We start from the raw sequence: 21951 nt of genomic DNA, 5'->3' as shown, positions 1-21951 counted from the left end.
GTTACGTTATACACCGCCATATTACACACTACAATATGGATGTCTCTAGCGGCAGAGGGTTCCAACTTGCGTCAGCGAAGCAGAAAAGTCGACTGAGTAATATGCATGACATGTAATTTCTCAACCGATAGTGACAACAGAATAAAAGATTTGGAGGCATTACTTTTCAACACGCCCCAGTTAGCATGTTGCCTGTTGTAAGCAGGACATGAGCATCTTGTGAAGTGCTTACATGTATAACTGATATGACTTACTGTCTTCCAATTAATGTTGAAAATAACTGATCTTTGAGAAGGTCCTCGTCAGAAAAAATTGTTCAAATGGCTCTAAGCACTATGGGACTTAACATCTGAGGTCATTAGTCCCCTAGACTTAGAACTACTTAAACCTAACTAACCTAAGGACATCACACACATCCATGGCCGAGGCAGGATTCGAACCTGCGACCGTAGCAGCAGCGCGGTTCCGGACTCAAGCGGTTAGAACCGCTCGGCCACTGTGGCCGGCGTTCTCGTAAGAGTATTTACACAATTCGTGTCATTGCGTATACATATGGTACAGTCATATTAATCTTCGTCAAAATTCACAAATTTGAGTACTTTGACATTATTACGCCATACATACTGACACTTTAAGGACACAAAGTATACTGCTGTGCAGCGATCAGTGATGTGCCTTCATTCTGGAACGCTAGATGTCGCTCGCTGTTCCACGCCAGTTCACAGAACTTCGAAGAAAATTTCTTTTAATTAGAAAAAATATCTTTTATTGGTGAGCTGCGGACATGTTGTTTAATGATTCGAATATATTGTACAATGATACTGCATATTTTTTGTAACATAGTATTATATATTTTTTAAAAATCCTCCTTTGTTACAATCTGTTTCAACTGCAGCTCACGAGTAAACCCTGTGAGTCAATAGCGCACATTACGTCCAGTGAAACTCTGCTCTTTTCTTTGCATGTGTTTGTGAGCTCGTTTGTCATATAATGTTCTGCGGATGGATTATTTGGATCGGTGTGTGCGCTTGAAGGATGGTTTTTTTTTTTTTTGGTCTCCTAACTTAGCGAACTATAGATTTTGTTTTAATGATGGCTTGCACTGTGCAGTTATGGGTTTTTTGGGGGCAGGAGACCAGACAGCGAGGTCATCGGTTTCATCGGATTATGGAAGGATGGGGAAGGAAGTCGTCCGTGCCCTTTGAAAAGAACCATCCCGGCATTTACCTGGAGCGATTTAGGGAAATCACGGAAAATCTAAATCAGTATGGCCGGACGCGGGACTGAACCGTGTGCAATAATGCTATGTAATTTTGTAACACCGTTAGTATTATTCTTAATAATGTCTCTTTCACCGCTAAATTTTATTATGTAATATACTGTATAAGCACTACCATCAGCGTTTTGGGATACATTATCGTTCAATTTTGTAGGAGAGATTTTACACAATTAATTGAAAAGAATATTTCTATGAAGGTACGTGAACTGACGCGCAGCAGCGTCATCTAACGTGCCAGAATGCAGGCACCTTACTCGTCGCTGCACAGCAGTATACTTTGTGGCCTTAAAGTGTCAATATGTATGCCATAATTGAAGTGTCGGCAGACGTGCCACCACTGTTTTGTTGGAGGAGACCGAAATGCACGCTATAAGCCTACGCAGGCTGGCGTGAGGTCTGAAACAGGATACGTAATGAATGCTATAAAGAAAAGTACGTAGCTTCTGGAATACTTAACTTTAATCCACATTTGTAGAACATTGCTCTTGATGACACAGAAGTATTATAGCAATTGAATACGGCGCCTTGCTAGGTCGTAGCAACTGTAGCTGAAGGCTATGCTAACTATCGTCTCGGCAAATGAGAGCGTAATTCTCAGTGAACCATGGCTAGCAACGTCGGCTGTACAACTGGGGCGAGTGCTAGTACGTCTCTCTAGACCTGCCGTGTGGTGGCGCTCGGTCTGCAATTACTGACAGTGGCGACACGCGGGTCCGTCGTATACTAGCGGACCGCGGCCGATTTAAAAGCTACCACCTAGCAAGTGTGGTGTCTGGCGGTGACACCACAATAATGATGTTCAAGGTACTCAAAATCTGTGATTTTGTGACGAAGCTTGTATGGCTGATTAATGTCACTGCACCATCTATATACCCAATGACATGAATTGTGGAGTACACTCGATTTACTCAGATACGGAAATCCTGTCATGTTTCCGAATAATGATTTATGAGTGTGTATTTTATGTAATTTGGAAATATTGTACATCAAGCTACCTCTGTATGTTTATTTTTTTTTAGGAATGAATATGGTCATCGTTGACCGAAATTAATTCCCTGATTAATAAAAGTTTGTGGTCCGCGGTTGGATTTATAATAAAATAAATATCTTCAGCATCACTGTGGAACCTTATTGCGAATATGTCGCAACTCGTAATTTGTGTAAGTCCTATATTATTGTACCAGTTCTATTTCACCTTGTTACCAGTTATACGTCACCTTTCGGCAAAATTTGAGGTATTTAAGTACCATCTCTCACGTATTCAAATTATAGTCGTCACTACCACAAAAGAGGGAACGATTGTGTAGGACATAGCCAGCCTAAAGAGTATCGGGAGTAATTTACTACTTACTCGCTTACTTACTTGCTAAGTTGGCCACACAAATCGCAGTTGGTCTTTGGCCTCGACAATCAGTCTCCTCCATCTTCTTTGATCCGTGTATCTCCTCTAGCCAGTTAAGGCTACCACCAGTTTAGTGGGTATCGGGAGTAATTTACTACTAAATCACTTACTTGCTACGTTACTCACACAAATCGCAGTCCGTCCTAGGCCTTGTCAATCTGCCTCTTCCATCTTCTTCGGTCCATGTGTTATTCTCCAACCAGTTAAACCCTATTCATATCATCTCTGATCACTTCAGTCCATGGAAAGTGTGCTGTTCCCCTTGGTCTGTTACCTCTAATGTCCTCTTCCAGCACCTGCCTGATGATTTGACCTTCTAGATGCATTACATGCCCATACCAATTCAGTCTCCTCTCCTTAATCACTGCCACAATGTCCAGCAATTTGTACAAGTCCTGCAGTTTGCGATTTTTTCCTTTTTCTACAGTCGTGTCCATCCTTCACTGGCCCAAAAATATTTTCCAAATGTCAAGGGTTTTCTACTTTTTGGGGTAGAGGCCACGTCTCTGCTTCGTATTGGATCACGGGTTGTATTCCAGTCCAATAGATCCTAATCTTCGTGGATCTCGATAGGAACCAGGACTTCAGCGGCTCTCTGTGTGCAAATCTTGACCTGTTTCCTGCCTGAATTCTTACCTAGTCCATTCTTACCTGGTCCATTTCATTCCTTTCACTGAGTACTGCCCGAAGATATTTGAACGCTTTTACGCTTTCAAAGATTTCTCTGCTAACTACTAGGTATTTGGTTCATATTTATCATCAAGCCTGCTTTCATTGCCTCTTCCATTAACACTCGTGCACTCACGTCTTCTGAATCAGATCTTGTTCATTCTGTGCTGTTAAAACCACATCATCCACATAGTCCAGGACGTTGAATCTTCTACCCAGCTGAATTCCTGTCTCTAGGCTTGTTACTTTTCTCAGTTCTCTTTCTAGTACTATATTGAATAGAATGGGAGGATAGGCAGTCTTCCTGCCACACTCCAGTCCTGACTTCGGCCCTCTCTGGCATCTTTCCGTTCACTTTCATCTTGCGTGTTGTCTCTTAAATACATACCGAGCGAGGTGGCGCAGTGGTTAGCACACTGGACTCGCATTCGGGATGACGACGGTTTAATCCCGTCTCCGGCCATCCTGATTTAGGTTTCCCGTGATTTCCCTAAATCGCTTCAGGCAAATGCCGGGATAGTTCCTTTGAAAGGGCACAGCCGATTTCCTTCCCCACCCTTCCCTCACCCGAGCTTGCGCTCCGTCTCTAATGACCTCGTTGTCGACGAGAAGTTAAACACTAGTCTCCTCCTCCCCCTTTTATATACATGCTTGTGTTAGTTTGCTGGAAACCTGCGCCCTTTCAAGTACTTGCCATCAAGCTTCCTCGTCACACTGTCATACGCTTTTGAGTATTCTACAACATGATAGCAAAAATCTCTGCGAAATTCCCAGCTCTTTGAGCTAAAAGCGGTGCGTTCCAGTTGAGGTTGCTAACGCAAAGTTTTCCCGCGTGGCGACTGTAGCGGCCAGTATCAGGAGTGGGGGAGTGCTGGACACGGGGATGCTAGAAGAGCGTCGGTCGGGAAGGCAGTCTCTGCTGTCAGCTTTCGGCCTGGCAGGTCGGTTTTCCCTCCCTCTCGTTTCCTAAGGATGTTTGGACTCTGTTCCGTAACCGCGGCCACAGTGACCACTCTGAATTACTGGTAGCTTTACCAGTAATCTGTGATTTCAGAATGCATATTGATGTTACGTCTTAAACCGATTGTTTCTCTTGTGACTTTTACGAACTCCCACATATCCTGATCCACACGCTTGACACAGGTACGCCGGCCGTGGTAGCCGAGCGGTTCTAGGTGCTTCAGTCCGGAACCGCGCGACTGCTACGGTCGCAGGTTCGAATCCTGCCTCGGCCATGGATGTGTGTGATGTCCTTAGGTTAGTTAGGTTTAAGTAGTTCTAAGTTCTAGGTGACTGATGACCTCCGATGTTAAGTCCCACAGTAGTCAGAGCCATTTGACACAGGTACACAATATACACCGAAGCGCCAAAGAAACTGTTATAGGCATGCGTATTAAATTACAGAGATATGTAAACAGGCAGAATACGAATCAGCGATCGGCAACGCCCATATAAATTTTGGAAATTTGTGATAAGGGCTATGGCACCAAACTGCTGAGGTCATCAGTTCCTAGGCTAACGCACTACTTAATATAACCTAAACAACTTACGCTAAGGACAACACACACACCCCTGCCTGAGGGAGGACTCGAACTTCCGACGAGGGGAGCCGCACGAACCGTGACAAGACGCCCAAGGCCGCACGGCTACCCCGCACAGCACGCCCATATAAGACAACAAGTGTGAGTGTGAAATCGTATGGGTCTTAACTGCTAAGGTCATCAGTCCCTAAGTTTACACACTACTTAACCTAAACTATCCTAAGGACAAACACACACACCCATGCCCGAGGAAGGACTCGAACCTCCCCCGGGACCAGCCGCACAGTACATGACTGCAGCCCCGAGACCGCTCGGTTAATCCCGCGCGGCAGACAAAAATTGTCTGGCGCAGTTGTTAGATCGGTTACTGCTGCTGGTCTTATCCATATTTATCATCAAGCTTGCTTTCATTTCCTCTTCCATTAACAATGATGCACTCATGCCTTCTGAATCAGATCTGATTCATTCTGTGCTGTTATAACTACATAATGCGCATAGGCCAGAATGTTGAATCTTCTACCCAGCTGAATTCATCTCTCTAGGCTTCTTACTTTTCTCTTATCAAGATTTAAGTGAGTTCGAACGTGGTGCTATCGTCGGCGCACGAGTGATGGGACACAGCGTCTCCGAGGTAGCGATGAAATGAGGAATTTCCCGTACGACCATTTCTCGAGTGTACCGTGAATATCAGGATTCCGGTAAGATATCAAACCTCCGACATCTCTGGAGCTGAAAAAAGATTCTGCAAAAACAGGACCAACGACGACTGAAGAGAATCGTTCGACGTGACAGAAGTGCAATCCTTCCGCAAATTGCTGCAGATTTCAATGTTCGGCCATCAGCAAGTGTCAACGTGCGATCCATTCAATGAAACATCATCGATATGGGCTTTAGGAGCCGAAGGTCTACTCGTGTACCCTTGATGACTGCATGACACAAAGCTTTACGCCTCGCCTGGGACCGTCAACACGGACATTGGACTCTTACAACTGGAAACACGTTACCTAGTCGGACGAGTCTCGTTTCAAATTGTATCGTGTGGATGGACGTGTTCGGGTATGGAGACAACCTCATGAATCCATGGACCCTGTGTGTCAGCAGGGGACTGTTAAAGATGATGGAGGCTCTGTAATGGTGTGGGGTGTGTGCAGTTGGAGTGATATGGGACACCTGAGACGTCTAGATACGATTCTGACAGGTGAAATGTCCGTAAGAATCCTGTCTGATCACCTGCATTCATTCATGTCCATTCTGCATTCTGACGGACTACGGCAATTCCGTCAGTACAATCCGACACTCCACACGTCCAGTTTTGCTACAGAGTGGCTCCAGGAACACTCTTCTGAGTTTAAACACTTCTTCTGGCCACAAAATTCCCCAGACATGAACATTATTGAGCATATCTGGGATGCCTTGAACGTGCTGTTCAGAAGAGCTCTCCATACCCTGGTACTCTTACGGATTTATGCACAGCCCTACAGGATTCATGGTGTCAGTTCCCTCCAGCACTACTTCAAACATTAGTCGAGTCTATGCCACGTCATGTTGCGCCACTTTTGCGTGCTCGTGAGGGCCCTACACGATATTAGGCACGTTTACCAGTCTCTTTGGCTCTTCGCTGTATTTAGAGTCTTTTCTTGTACCTGTAAAGAGTTACAAAATTTACCTAGCTATGTTTTATTTTGATTACACCATTACATGGAAGTTTCTACTAATGGGACTGTGAAACTCTCAGAAATAGATTAATCAGCTTGTACTGTTGTTAAATGCATATCTCACTGAGGCATAAAAACAGAGGAGAAGTACATATATTACACAGTTTTCGGTTTATATCATTCTGTTGGGGGCTACACACCATCAATATTTATTGACAATTGTAGTTTCTCAAACCATCAATATACTGAAGTAACCTACATACCAACAATATTATTGTCAGTTGGCAACGCTATTTTATAGGGTTAAAAGGTTGAACGCCCAAAAGAAAGTTTGTGCAGTAATTATATCAGCTCTAACAACAGAAAACAACGAAAAAGAGGAAATTGATCAGAAAATGGCTGAAACAGACGAGCGACTTGTTGCATGTTAATTTTTTGAATGAAATAAGCCTCACATTTCCTCATGATTTCATAAACTGTTTTCGGATCAGATCTGTATCGTACGAGAAATTGCTGACGTCGATACCTTAAAATACAGATGAAACTACCTTAATGAGGGCTCAGTCGATGCTTGAAGTTTAGTTATGTAAACACAATTGGTAATATTGTACGTAAACCTGTGAAGCAATTATATTTCCGTGGCGAGAACATGTTCACCTACCAAATTAACGAAACATTTTTTTCTACATTTTGTAATAATTTCCTGACATTGACATACATTTAGACGACATTTTGTTAGTCACTGCAGATATATATGATATATTTTCCGAACTGGAAGCGTTTTTCCAAACAGCTATGTAATTCACCAAACTATACTATATTTTGAAAATAATAAAGGAAGCAGTGTCATAGACAGTCCTCCGTTGACCATCCTGAAGTGCTATAATTACTCTTGCATAGGCCTATTAGAATGGTTTTGTGTTAAAAGGTTACTCGAAAAATTGAATCTTTGGTATGATATGCAGTGCTTACTAACGCCCTGTCGCTGGTTCATGAAATCTGTCGACATCTGAATGGAGAATATTGTAAAACCGTCAATACTTGACGTCGCACGTTCAGTATGTATTGACAATACCGAGTATATTTTGAGGGCCATCAATACTGCTCATCAATATTTGTAGTATTAATAATACATTATTGACCGTTAGACTATATTATGGAATGTGTGAGGGCCGCTTTTGGTAAATTCTTTGTCGAAAACCTGTAACTTCTTTGTGACATAAGCAGCAAATGCGAATTTCAGCGGAGGGAAGCACACGTACTGCTCTTATTGCACTGTAATTACCGTTAATATCTTTAATTCATCTGGTATGTCACATGTAAGAGTTCTGTGGATGCTTTGTAATTAACAGTGCAACTGACAACCCATTCTCTCACCAACCACACATCTTGCTGCAAGAAATCGACGATGCTTACGACTAATAACAACATAATGATGATCATCCAACGAATTGCGTAGTGGGGGAAATAATACTTCGTGTCTGACGCAGAAATATATATATTTCTTTTATTCAAGTAAGTTCGGGGTGGTCATAATTAAAACTTTCGCTTCTTGAGCCAGCGCAGACGGAAAACTATTTACCGTATCGGTACCCAACATTATTGGAATAATGTTCAGACTACCCGCTGCAGGGTTTGCATTGTTTGTCGTGCTAGTGTCATAATCTGCCGTCGGGCAGTGGTACTGATACGGCATTGTACGGCTGAAACACAAGCATCAGTGCGCGTTATAGTTCCACATAGTCACCATGGGTCTCGACAAAGTGAATGGGGCTTTACTCGTAATGCTGTTTTATCACAACAACAACAACAACAACAACAGTGCTGTTGCCCTTTACGAGTATCGGAGCATAAAAGAAATAATTATACGTCTTCTTTTCGCACAGAGGTTGAAGATCATGACTCGGAAGTTCGAATTAACTGGCGATTTGGATACTGTTCCTAGGAGATGCCGACAGCCAATTGCGCTACAAATTGTTGAAGAAGTTACTGTTGCCATAGCTGAGAATGCTGGACGCAATGTACAATCTGCAAGCAGAGCACGAGCTGTGCCACGACAGCTGAACATTACATGGCCCACCGTTCGAAAAGTGTTGTGAACATTTGTGAAATAGTATCTCTAGTGCGGTTCCAGGCTGTCGTGGATCCTGATGGTGGTCACGTTGAGCAACGTTTGTAACCTGGAACGTAGACTTGGTACTCAGTGTTACCTTCTCAGGTGGAAATTAATGGAGCAAATTGCGCCACAAATTTTTGAAGAAGTTACTGTTGCCATGGCCGCTGCACGAGCTGTGTCACAACAGATGAACATTCCATGGTCCACCGGTCAAAAGTACTGTGAACAACTCTGAAACGGTATCTGTACAAACTTCACATTAGTCACCAGCTTTTGCTACGTGACGTAGACATTCCAATAGACTTCCAGCTTACTTTTCTTTCAAGTACTGAAATTGACAACGTGTAGCCTTGGAACATTTTGTGGACCGAAGACCCACAAGTTACATTCACAGGGGCAATGAACTCTCACTATTGTCGCATTTGGGGATCATCACCGCCAACGAATGTTCATGATGTTCCCCTTCATAGCAAATACGTCACTGTGTGGTGTCACTCCACGGCACTGTTTATAATTTGTCCATTTTTCTTTGAGTAATTCTGACCCCAAGGACCTAGGACATGCAGTGTGAACGGCGCAAGTTACTGTTACATGCTTCGCCAACATGTGATCGGCGCTCTATAGGAAAGAGGTGCTTTGGACTCAATTGTTTTGATGCACAATGGAGCTCATCCACCTCACATTGCTCGTGAAGTTACTTGGTTACTCCGTAACACATTTCGTGGAATCGGTATCCCTGACCCATCGTTCCAAACTGCGTGGTCACCAAGATCACCAGATCTGAAGCCGTGTGGTTTCTTGCGGTGGGGTTGCCTGAAGGAGAGGGTTTATCAAAGTAAAGCTAACACACAGTGGAGGTTGAAGATGAGCATAGCGACGGAGGTAAGTAGCATTCCACCTGACATGTTTCAACCAGCTGTAGAACTATCTCTAGCGCGGTTCCAGGCTGTCGGTCGTGAATGCAGATGGTTGTCATACTTAAATGTTTCTTTTAATGGTTTATTCTATATTTCTCTTCGATATGTCCTTACCAATGTTTCCAGAAAGTTTCATTGTCCTATGATCACTCATGTTTCATGGGGCTTCTATTCCATCTCAACGGACAGAGATACCGCATTTTCGTAGAACATGTGTTGAGATAACTGCTGGAAGATTTATCTCTGCATGATAGACAAATATTGGGTTGGTGTGTAAGTTCTTAGCATTTTTCCATAAGTTTAATAAACACAACAGATACACGTAACGCCGGCCGCTGTGGATGAGGGGTTCTAGGCGCTTCAGTCCGGAACCGCCCTGCTCCTACGGTCGCAGGTTCGAATCCTGCCTCGGGCATGGATGTGTATGATGTCCTTAGGTTAGTTAGGTTTAAGTAGTTCTAAGTCTAGAGGACTGATGACCTCAGATGTTAAGTCCCATAGTGCTTAGAGCTATTTGAATCATTTCTCGCAATAATTTATCCAGTTGACACGTTTTTACTTTTATTGAAAACCTCTTCTTTCAGCATCTACCTTCTTGTATTCCAGATTATCTTGAAATGCGTCTGTCACAGTCATTCCATAAATATTATGACCATAAAACTTCCAACTATGAATACACTAAGGAGTTTAAATCACACTTCACTCATTTGAGTCGATAACGAGCCTCTGGAGAAAAGACGAACTAAAATATTAATTTATTGTGTTCGTATAATATCCATCAGTTCCTTCTTTTACCGTGACTGATATACGAATGGGCGAATGTCTGAATGCTATCACTTTAAAACTGTAGCGTAGGAAGGGTGTGATCTGGCAACTTACTCCGGCAGAGAGGCCTGGCAAAGAGTTTTCGATTTCGCGACTGTAGAAATCACGTGGTTCTGACGTGAAGAGCTCGTCGAGCCATGCTCGGAGCACATTTTCATCCGGAAAGGAAGTTCCTTGAAGGTTGTTCGTTAAAGAGCGGAAAAGATGAAAATCCGAGGGTGCAAGATTAGGTGGGTGTGAAATGACTACCCAACCCAACTACTCCATAGCTTTTTTGTCAGTCTAGAAGAAAGCGAATAGGCGATATCATGGATGAGCAGCACATCACAAGGCATTCCTGGTCGTCGTTCTTGGCTTGCGTCTACAAGGCACCTAGGTTGTTGATAATAAATGTCAGTAGTGATGGTTACACCTCGGGGAAGTATCTACATGTCTACATGTACATCTACATGGTTACTCAGCAATTCACACTTAAGTGCCTGGCAGAGGGTTCATCGAACCATTTTCATACTGAAACTTCCTGGCAGATTAAAACTGTGTGCCCGACCGAGACTCGAACTCGGGACCTTTGCCTTTCGCGGGCAAGTGCTCTACCAACTGAGCTACCGAGGCACGACTCACGCCCGGTACTCACAGCTTTACTTCTGCCAGTACCTCGTCTCCTGCCTTCCAAACTTTACAGAAGCTCTCCTGCGAACCTTGCAGAACTAGCACTGCTGAAAGAAAGCAGTGCTAGTTCTGCAAGGTTCGCAGGAGAGCTTCTGTAAAGTTTGGAAGGTAAGAGACGAGGTACTGGCAGAAGTAAAGCTGTGAGTACCAGGCGTGAGTCGTGCCTCGGTAGCTCAGTTGGTAGAGCACTTGCCCACAAAAGGCAAAGGTCCCGAGTTCGAGGCTCGGTCGGGCACACAGTTTTAATCTGCCAGGAAGTTTCATATCAGCGCACACTCCGTTGCAGAGTGAAAATCTCATTCATTTTCATACTACTTCTCTACCATTCCACTCTCGTATGACACGTGGGAAAAAGGAACACCTAAATCTTTCCGTTCAAGCTCAGATTTCTCTTATTTTATTATGATGATCATTTCTCCCTACGTAGGTGGGTATCAACAAAATATTTGCGCATTCGGAAGAGAACGTTGGTGATTGAAATTTCGCCGGCCAGGGTGGCCGAGCGGTTCTAGGCGCTACAGTCTGGAACCACGCGACCGCTACGGTCGCAGGTTCGAATCCTGCCTCGAGCATGGATGTGTGTGATGTCCTTAGGTTAGTTAGGTTTAAGTAGTTCTAAGTTATAGGGGACTGATGACCTCAGCAGTTAAGTCCCATAGTGCTCAGAGCCATTTTTGATTGAAATTTCGTAAGTAGATCTTGCCGCAAAGAAAACAGCCTTTGTTTCAGTGACTGCCACTCCAACTCGCGTATCATATCAGTGACACTCTCACTCCTATCGAGCGATAACACGAAACGAGCTGTCCTTCTTTACATTTTTCCGATGTCCTCCGTCAATCCTACCTGGTAAGGATTCCACACCGCGCAGCTAGTTTCCAGCAGAGGACGGGCAAGTCTAATGTAGGCTGTGTCTTTAGTGGGTTTGTCACATCTTGTAAGTGTCCTACCAACAAAGCGCAGTCTTTGTTTCACCTTCCCCACAATATTATCTATGTAGTCTTTCCAATTTAAGTTGCTCGTAATTGTAATTCCTAGGTATTTGGTCGAATTGACAGCTCTTAGATTTGTGTGATTTATCGTATACCCAAAATTTATCGGATTTCTTTTAGTAATGATGTGGATAACCTCGCACTTTTCTTTGTTTAGTGCCAATTGCCACTTTTCGCACCATACAGAAATTCTCTCTAGATCATTTTGTAACTGGAACTGATCACCTAGAGCATTTATGTAAATCAGGAACAAATGGCTCTGAGCGCTATGAGACTTAACTTCTGAGGTCATCAGTCCCCTAGAACTTAGAACTACTTAAACCTAACTAACCTAAGGACATCACACGCATCCATGCCTGAGGCAGGATTCGAACCTGCGACCGTAGCGGTCGCACGGTTCCAGACTCTAGCGCCTAGAACCGCTCGGCCACAAAAATCAGGAACAACAGATGGCCTATGACACTACCTTGCGGAACGCCAGATATCTACTCGATGATTTACCGTCTATCACTACGAACTGTGGCCTCTCTGAAAGGATATCACGAATCCAGTCACACAACTGACGCGATACTTCATACGCACGCAATTTGATTAATAGTCGCTTGTGAGGAACGGTATCAAAAGCCTTCTGGAAATCTAGGAATATGGAATCGATCAGAGATCCCTTGTCGACAGCACTCATTACTTCATGGGAACAAAGAGCTAGCTGTGTTGCACAAGAACGATATTTTCTGAATCTGTGTTGGTCATGTATCAATAAGTCATTTTCTTCAAGGCGATTCATAATGTTCGAGTACAGTATATGCTCCTAAATCCTACTGCAAATTGAGGTCAGTGTTATGGGTCTGTAATTCAATGGGTTACTCCTATTTCCTTTCTTGAATATTGGTGTGACCTGTGCTAGTTTCCAGTCTTTAGGAACAGACCTTTCGTCAAGTGAGCGGTTGCATATGATTGCTAAGAAAGGCGCTATTGTGTCTGCATACTCTGAAAGGAACCTGATTGGTATACCATCTGGGCCGGAGGACTTGCCTTTCTTAAGTGATTTGAGTTGTTTCGCAACACCTAAGATACATACTTTTATGTCACTCATGCTGACAGCTGTTCTGGTTTCGAATTATGGAATATTTACTTCGTCTTCTTTCGTGAAGGAATTACGGAAAACTGTATTTAGTAACTCCGCTTTAGTGGCATCATCATCGGTAACATTTCCATCGCTATCGCGCAGTGACTGTATTGACTGTTTTTTGCCACTGGTGTACTTTACATACGACCAGAATCTCTTAGCGTTTTCTACCATATTTTGAGACACTGTTTTATTGTGGAAACTATTAAAAGCATCTCGCATTGACGTCCGCACTAAATTTCGAGCTTCCGTGAAACTTAGCCAGTCTTGGGGATTTTGCGTTCTTCTGAATTTGGCATGCTTTTTTCGTTGCTGCTGCAACAATGTTCTGACGTGTTTTGTGTACCTTAGTGGATCAGTCCTGTCTCTTATTAACTTACGCGGTATGAATCTATCTACTGCTGTCGATACTGTATTTTGTAATTTGAGCCATATCTGGTCTACACTTACATAATTAACTTGGAAGGAATGGAGACTCTCTCTTAGGAAGGCATCAAGCGAATTTTTATCAGTTGTTTTAAATAGATATATTTTGTGTTTATTTTTAGTGGTTTTGGTTGATATGGTTTTGAGCCTCGCTACAATGACCTTATGTTCACTATTCCCTGTATCTGTCATGACGCTCTCTATTAGATCTGGATTATTTGTGGCTAAGAGGTGATGTGTGTTTTCGCAACCATTTACAATTCATGTGGGCTCATGAATTAGATGTTCAAAGTAATTCTCAGAGAAAGCATTTAGTAGAATTTCGGAAGATGTTTTCTGTCTACCAACGGCTTTGAACATGTATATTCGCCAACAAATCGAGGGTAGGTTGAAGTCTCCACCAATTATAGCTGTATGAGTTGGGGTACTTATTTGTAATGAGATTCAAGTTTTCTTTGAACCGTTCAGCTATTATATCATCTGAGTCGGGGGGTCGGTAGAATGAGCCAATTATTCTGGTACGGCTGTTGAGTATAACCTCTACCCATAGCAATTCGCAGGAAATTTCTATTTCAATTTCACTACTAGATAAACTACTACCAACAGACACAAACACACCACCACCTACTTTATTTAATCCATCCTTTCGGAACACGATTTGCGCCTCTGTAAAAATTTCGGCAGAATTTATCTCCGGCTTTAGCCAGCTTTCTGTTCCTATAATGATTTCAGCTTCAGTGCTTTCTATCATCGTTTGAAGCTCTGGTACTTTTCCAACACATCTACGACAATTTACAACAATAATACCTACTGTTGCTTGGTCGATCCTCGTCGTTTCTTTGCCCAGTACCCTTTGAGACTGGAGCCCTTTTTGGTCTTTCCCGAGACTGTCTAACCTAAAAAACCGCCCAGTCCACGCCACAAGAGCCCCTGCTACCCGTGTAGCCGCCTCCTGTGTGTAGTGGACACGTGACCTATTTAGTGGAACCAGAAACCCCATCACACTATGGTGCAAGTCGAGGAATCTACAGCCTACACGGTCGCAGAACCGTCTGACCCTCTGATTCAGACCCTCCACTCGGTTCTGTACCAGAGGTCCGCAATCGGTCCTGTCGACGATGCTGCAAATGGTGAGCTCTGCCTGCATCTCGCTAGCAAGACTGGCAGTCTTCACCAACTCAGATAGCCGCCGGAAACCAGAGATAATCACTTCCGATCCACAGCGACACACGTCATTACTGCCGACATGTGCCATCACCTGCAGTTGGCAATTCGTAGTACGCCACACCGTTACTTTTCCACCAGATCCATAACATTAAATTTTGCGGATGCGCACAAGTCTTTGTACGGGGAGTTGCTGCATTGTTTGGGATCAATCATTCCTTTCTTTTCCTTGTGGTAGCATAAAAACATCATGTCTCGCCACCATTGACTATGCGGGATAGGAATGGTCGATGTTGTTCACGAGCCTGTTGATGACGAAGAAGCGGAGACGCACACGTGGCCTCCGGCTGATTAGTGTGATTTTGGCTTGGAGCATGCGGTACCCATACACCCAATTTTTGAAACACAATGATGAAATGATCACAATTCATTGCATATGCCAGTTCTCGAGTGCACTGACGTGCATCACTGTGGATTGTTGCGTTTAAACGATCTTCATCAAACTCCGAAGGTCTTTCTGAACGTGGAGAGTCACTAACGGCAAAATGATCCTCCCTAAGACGAAAAAGCCATTTTCTTGCTGTGCTCTCCCCAATGGGATTATCACCACTCACGCCACAAATGTATCTAACTGCTTCCGCTGCTGCCACCCCTCTAATGAACACAAACAGAAGAATATGTCGGAAATGTTCCGATTTCTCCACTTACCACTCTATTTTCTAGCATCCACAGCTCCACTCACTATCTCCAAATGAGAAAATGGCAATATGTAAACTGAAACTGCAGCAATGAACTACAAATGAAAATGACTGTCGTTAAATGAACCCACAGCAACCGGAATACCAACAAGTAAAACAAAAACGCAATGAACTTTCCAACCAGCCTATTACTTCCACGACGATGGAACGCCAGCCCATTTCAGTATTGGTGTGGGGAATCATCTGAGAGCCATCTTCGGGAATCGATGGATCGGCCGAGGTGGCCCTGTAGCCTGGCCACATGCGGCACCTGACCTCATGTGTCTGGATTTCTTACTCTGAGATCATATGAAGCAACTGGTGTAGGAAACCGTTGTCGAAACAGAAGCAGACCTCACCACTCGAATTGACGTCGCTGCTGTTACTGTTGCGGACTTGCCAGGAATCTTCGAATGGACACGACAGTTAATGGTGTAACGGAACCTTCCAATACTGGTGGTGGTAAAACTCTACCTAAATCGGAAGATTACTGTCACTTTGTCATGTCCTACAGCACCTATTCAAATGGCTCTGAGCACTATGGAACTTAACTTATGAGGTCATCAGTCCCCTATAACTTGGAACTACTTAAACCTAAATATCCTAAGGACATCACACACATCCATGCCCGAGGCAGGATTCGAACCTGCGACCGTAGCGGTCGCGCGGTTCCAGACTGTAGCGCCCAGAACCGCTCGGCCACCCCGGCCGGCCCTACAGCTCCTGCAAGCTACCGTCTGTAGTAAACGGTTTCTTAAATTCGTGTGGTCCACGAAATTACTGGCCCCTGCTAGTTATTGCTGGGTGTTAATAATTTCTAGCGGAAGGTTTTAAGTAACCTGTAAAAATTTTCACGCAACAGATAACTCAATATTATTTTGAACCACTACAGAAGGCACCTATACAGGGCTTAATAGGCAGTATATAGCTTTTATTTGATTTCAGGATTCGATTGTGGTACTGACTTTCACGCATTCTTTATGGCGGAGGGAGCAAATAATCAGTCAAGGGTAGAGATTAATTGATATTTATTCAGTACCAATGGCATTTCAACAACTAGCCGTGTTTCTGTTTCAATATACATCATCACAACTGGTCTGTCTAGTTAACATGGTTTAGTTTCGCCACGTAGTTATGGAATGGGAGAGGGGAGCGCAGATCTGGTTCAATGTAACTTTATACAAACACACAATTATACCTAAACCCATGCTTATTACATCCAATTGCTATAGGTGACTCAGAACAAGTTCGACAAAGACACTACAAGCCAACTAGGTCAGAGCCGAAGAGAGTCTCGCGTGTGTGACATAAAATTTAACAAGAATATACTTAAGTCAGTGGCCGAGCGGTTCTAGGCGCTACAGTCTGGAACCGCGCGACCGCTACGGTTGCAGGTTCGAATTCTGCCTCCGGCATGGATGTGTGTGATCTCCTTAGGTTAGTTAGGTTTAAGTAGTTCTAAGTTCTAGGGGGCTGATGACCTCAGATGTTAAGTCCCATAGTGCTCAGAGACATTTGAACCAACTTACGTCATGGAAACTTCTTTATTCGTATTATTTCTGCACCACGGGTGCTTATTTATTTTTCTTATTTTTTGTGATTTATTGCGCCTGGAGACGCTAATACCATTACAAACTGTACATTAAATTACTTCTGAACAGCTGAGGATCACATTTAAAATGATACCTTTGATTGTGCTGTCCATCATTCGATAACTGAAGAACGACCTACATGATTCAATATGAAACTAGAATTTCCGGGATATATGACTGTGGAATATATGACTGCTACACGTATATACTAAGGGTGTTCAATGCGACAATTATTTTTCTGAAAGTAGATTGTTTTTTATCTTTCAGGTTTCCAAAATACCATATTATTGAGCACTCTTCTGACTACAAAACCCTACTTTTTAACATAAACCTCAGTTCAATGCGACAGCCGTATTCCCTGTTACTAGGAGGGCCTGTATGCCCGCATGGTACCATTCTACTGTTAGACGTCGGGGCCGTCTTGCTGCATCAATAACCTTCCCATCATCCAAGTACTGCTTCCCGCGGAGTGCATCCTTCACTGGGCCAAACAGATGGAAGTCGGAAGGTGCAAAATCCAGCTATAGAGATGCTGACGCTGCTACAACGTTAAAGTCAAGCGCCGTCCGCCAGTCGGGAACGACAAAGCAGGGAAGGCTGTGGAAGAGATCAGCCAATCGCACGCTGAGAGGTCCTCTCTCCAGGACTTGTCTGATTGTTTGTCAGGAGAACCGAGTATTCAGGCTTCCCAGACACTACAGACACACACACCTTTGAGTACTGCAACTGATGGACGAGTATGTCAGCACTACCGACAGAGACGTCCAGTTGAGCAGCTAGGTGTGTGATTGTGATCCATCGACCACCTCGAATGAGAGTGTCCGTACGTTCCAGCACTGCAGGATTCACAACTGTGGTGCGGCCGGCCGGCACGCGGGATATCCGACAGATTTGCGCACCTTGTTGCGATCATGACAGACGAATCACCCAAAGATTCACAGTAGAGTGCTGCAACGCTCAGTGTTTGACCGGTCACTGCTCGTCTGTTGAAGGGGGGACCGAGCAGCTTGTGTCCGGTCCCATACGACTCGGCTCGGTCACGTACTCGCCCCATGTCTGATGTCCGGATTCCGGACACGCGGATAACCGAGCATGACCGGTCACCGCTGACGTCTCACCTCGCCTCGCCTCGCCCCGGCTCGCTGCACTGTACTTTGCTGTACAAATCCAACGCCTCTCTCTCTCTCTCTCTCTCTCTCTCTCTCTCTCTCTCTCTCTTTTAGTACAAAAGTAACATTTCCAAGAACGGGTACGTGACACAGCTAAATTCATAAAGCACCTGGAAAGTAAAATGATATTTCAATACAATCGCGGATAGAAGACGAGTCTCATTTCCAAACAAAAGAGATATTTTTCCTTTCATTTATAGGAAACGTTAAATAAGTGCTTTCCCTGTAATCTAGAAGACAACCATCTTCATAAAGAAAGCATACAAAGAACATTAAACATTTACAGACGTAACTTGTCATACGTTTCAATTGTTTGCAACATAAACAAAATTATAGTTATTGCTGATCAGCAGGAAATCACTAATGCGTTCCGGATTTAATTGGCTGCTGTTAGTAACATGCCGGCTTTACTAAATCACCTTTCACTAGGTGCGCTTGTTGCTGGGATACATAAAATACGTCTTGCAACTGCAGCCAAACCTGGCAGATCTGTTTCATGTCTGCTCCACCACTTTAAGATGTCATCATCATCTCCGAGGTGCATTAAAATGTACAGATCTACTTCATCTGCTGCGGATGATCTGTTGTTCCTCCATTCCTTGAAACGAGCTCTCTTTCTGGGTGGTGATGACACAGTACTTGAATGATCTATGATAATCAACAAAAGAGACAAGTAATACAGAACTGATATGGAAACCATCGAAACATTCCCGTAAGAGACCGATGACCTCGCTGTCTGGTCTCTCCCCCCCAAACAACCCGACCCCTGTTCCCATAAAAACGAGATGTTTACGTTAATGAAATATTATACGAGTCACAACATTCCCGTTTCTCTATAATACACTTTCCACTAACTATGCAAAAACGATTATGTTAATGATTGAATGTTGTACCTGCGTACGTAGCACACATTTGTCGCACATTGTTAACAATTTCCTGCTTTTCACTTATTTCAAGCATATTAAGATAACGGAAGGACGGCCAAAGAAACGATCTTTGTGAGGTTTCTTGCAACTGTGTTTCTTTAAATGAGTGGTTCCCGACTGGAAAGACAATAAAGTGGAGCAGTTTATGCACGATACGTACCCAGTAGACGCAATGTTTTCATCTACAACCAACAGAAATGTACTCCATACTTGGCTTTTTAGACCTTCCCGTTTCTTTAACGTGTAAACATTGGTTTCAATCTTACGTCTTACTACACTGGCCTCCTCTCGCTGCATGATTACAGAGAGAGACACACCACAAATAAGAAGCCCGTGCTGGCTGCAGTGTCACACGGATAATAAGACGTGTAATGTGTTTGAAGTTATGTGCTACGTATTCGGTCACGGCTTCTATGCTCGGTCACAAGAACTAGTGCGGGTAGCCTATCCAGTTAGGGTGTGCTCGCTCCACCTCGTATTTTGTGCTCGCTTACTCGGTCATGCAGGACTCTAATTCACAGTGCTTCTTTTCATTACCAGGGCTCCGTAGATATTCCGGAAGTGCCTATGAAAATCTGCGATGCTTTGGTTTGCGCCAAAAGAAACTTCAAATGGTTCAAATGGCTCTGAGCACTATGGGACTTAACATCTGTGGTCATCAGTCCCCTAGAACTTAGAACTACTTAAACCTAACTAACCTAAGGACATCACACACATCCATGCCCGAGGCAGGATTCGAACCTGCGACCGTAGCGGTCACGCGGTTCCAGACTGAAGCGCCTAGAACCGCACCGCCAAACCGGCCGGCAAAAGAAACTCAATTCTAGCTCTCTGCTTGGAACGCACCACCGTTACAGACGCCATTTTGAAGGCTACGTATAGCGCCGTCACATCTTAAAACATCATGAAATTATGGAGACTTGTAAGTAGGCTGTTTAGGTTTTTATGTTCGTAACGCTACTTAGCGCGCTGTATGAAAATCACTGACTGTGCTGTGTGCAGTCTGTGGCTGGTTGGCATTGTTGAAATATTCGCTATTGTACTGTTGGGCAATTGGATGTGAACAGCGCATAGCGTTGCGCAGTTGGAGGTGAGCCGGCAGCAATGGTGGATGTGGGGAGTGAGATGGCAGTATTTTGAGAGCGGACGATCTGGACGTGTGTCCATCAGAAAGATTAAATTTGTAATACTGGCTATCATGAACTTAAAATTGCTACACCAAGAAGAAATGCAGATGATAAATGGATATTCATTGGCCAAATATATTGTACTAGAACTGACATCTGATTACATTTTCACGCAACTTGGGTGCATAGATCCTGAGAAATCAGTACCCAGAATAACCACCTCTGGCCGTAACAGTGGCCTTGATACGTCAGGTCATTGAGTCAAACAGAGCTTGGATGGCGTGTATAGGTACAGCTGCCCATGCAGCTTCAACACGATACCACAGTTCATCAAGAGTAGTGACTGGCGTGTTGTGTCGAGCCAGTTGCTCGGCCACCATTGACCAGACGTTTTCAGTTGGTGAGAGATCTGGAGATTGTGCTAGCCAGGGCAGCAGTCGAACATTTTCTGTATCCAGGAAGGCCCGTACAGGACCTGCAACACGAGGTCGTGCATTATCCAGCAATGTAGGGTTTCGCAGGGATCGAATGAAGGGTAGCCGCCGGGCGCGGTGGCCGTGCGGTTCTAGGCGCATCACTCCGGAACCGCGGGACTGCAACGGTCGCAGGTTCGAATCCTGCCTCGGGCGTGGATGTGTGTGATGTCCTTAGGTTAGTTAGGTTTAAGTAGTTCTAAGGTCTAGGCGACTGATGACCTCAGAAGTTAAGTCGCATAGTGCTCAGAGCCATTTGAACCATTTCGTACGCGCCTTGTTGTTGTCGACCACTTTCATTTGGAGGGGTTCGTCAGTAAGCAAAACTGTCGCATTTGGGGGAATGAGAATCCGGGTTCGCTATCGAGAAATCTCTTCATCCTCAACAGGTGACTGTGAGGTGTGCAATGCCGTCACGGAATAATATGTGTGGTATTTTTGATGGCACGGTGACTACCGAACGGTACGTGAAGGTTTTGGAAGACGATTTCATATCCATTATCCAAAGTGATCCTGATTTCGGTAAGATGTGATTCATGCAAGACGGAGCTCGACATCATCTACGAAGGAGAGTGTTTCATATCCTGGAAGAGAACTTTGGAGACCGTATTCTGGCTCTGGCGTACCCAGAGGCCACAGTCATTGGTCTCGATTGGCCGCCATACTCTCCAAATCAGAGCATATGCGACTCCTTTTTGTGGGGCTATGTTAAAGACAAGATGTACAGAAATAATCCTAAAACCACTGCTGAACTGAAAACAGCCATCCACTTCAGCGGGTCATGCAGAATTTCACTATTCGTGTGGGCCACATCATCCTCAATGATGGCAAGCATATCGAACATGTCATAAACTAAATCCGCATATCTGTAGTGGCGTTTACATGTTGAATAAAGTGTGTGCAAACCGTAGTTTGTAACTAATTTATGTTTGTTTCATGCAGTACAATAACTGTCACGCTGTATATGAGACTAAAGTACAAACAAAAGGGCAGACTCAAATATGATATACGCAACATTTTACATTTTCTCTTTATTTTGGTTCTCGATCGAATGGTAAACGTGGTGTCCCGTACTTCAGATATTACCGCAGCGGTCACGTACAATAAACAAGGAATCGATGTATCCCGGAGGGGCATAAGCACGAATCC

At 44.1% G+C, this 21951-nt stretch overlaps 1 protein-coding gene and 1 non-coding gene across 2 annotated transcripts in view; one reads left to right on the top strand and one right to left on the bottom strand.

Annotated features, from left to right (window-relative positions):
• The window catches only part of LOC126184836 (acyl-CoA synthetase short-chain family member 3, mitochondrial), a 518174-nt gene that overhangs the window by 65099 nt on the left and 431124 nt on the right, over positions 1–21951 (top strand). The gene's annotated exons all lie outside the window — the stretch shown is intronic.
• Positions 10942–11016, bottom strand: Trnas-cga (transfer RNA serine (anticodon CGA)). The gene has a single exon. It is a non-coding gene; the product is annotated as a tRNA-Ser (tRNA).

Source organism: Schistocerca cancellata, chromosome 4 (genome assembly GCF_023864275.1).
Source record: "Schistocerca cancellata isolate TAMUIC-IGC-003103 chromosome 4, iqSchCanc2.1, whole genome shotgun sequence".
Taxonomy (NCBI): domain Eukaryota; kingdom Metazoa; phylum Arthropoda; class Insecta; order Orthoptera; family Acrididae; genus Schistocerca; species Schistocerca cancellata.
Note: the sequence above shows the minus strand (reverse complement) of the source record. Positions and strands in the feature narration are given on the sequence as shown.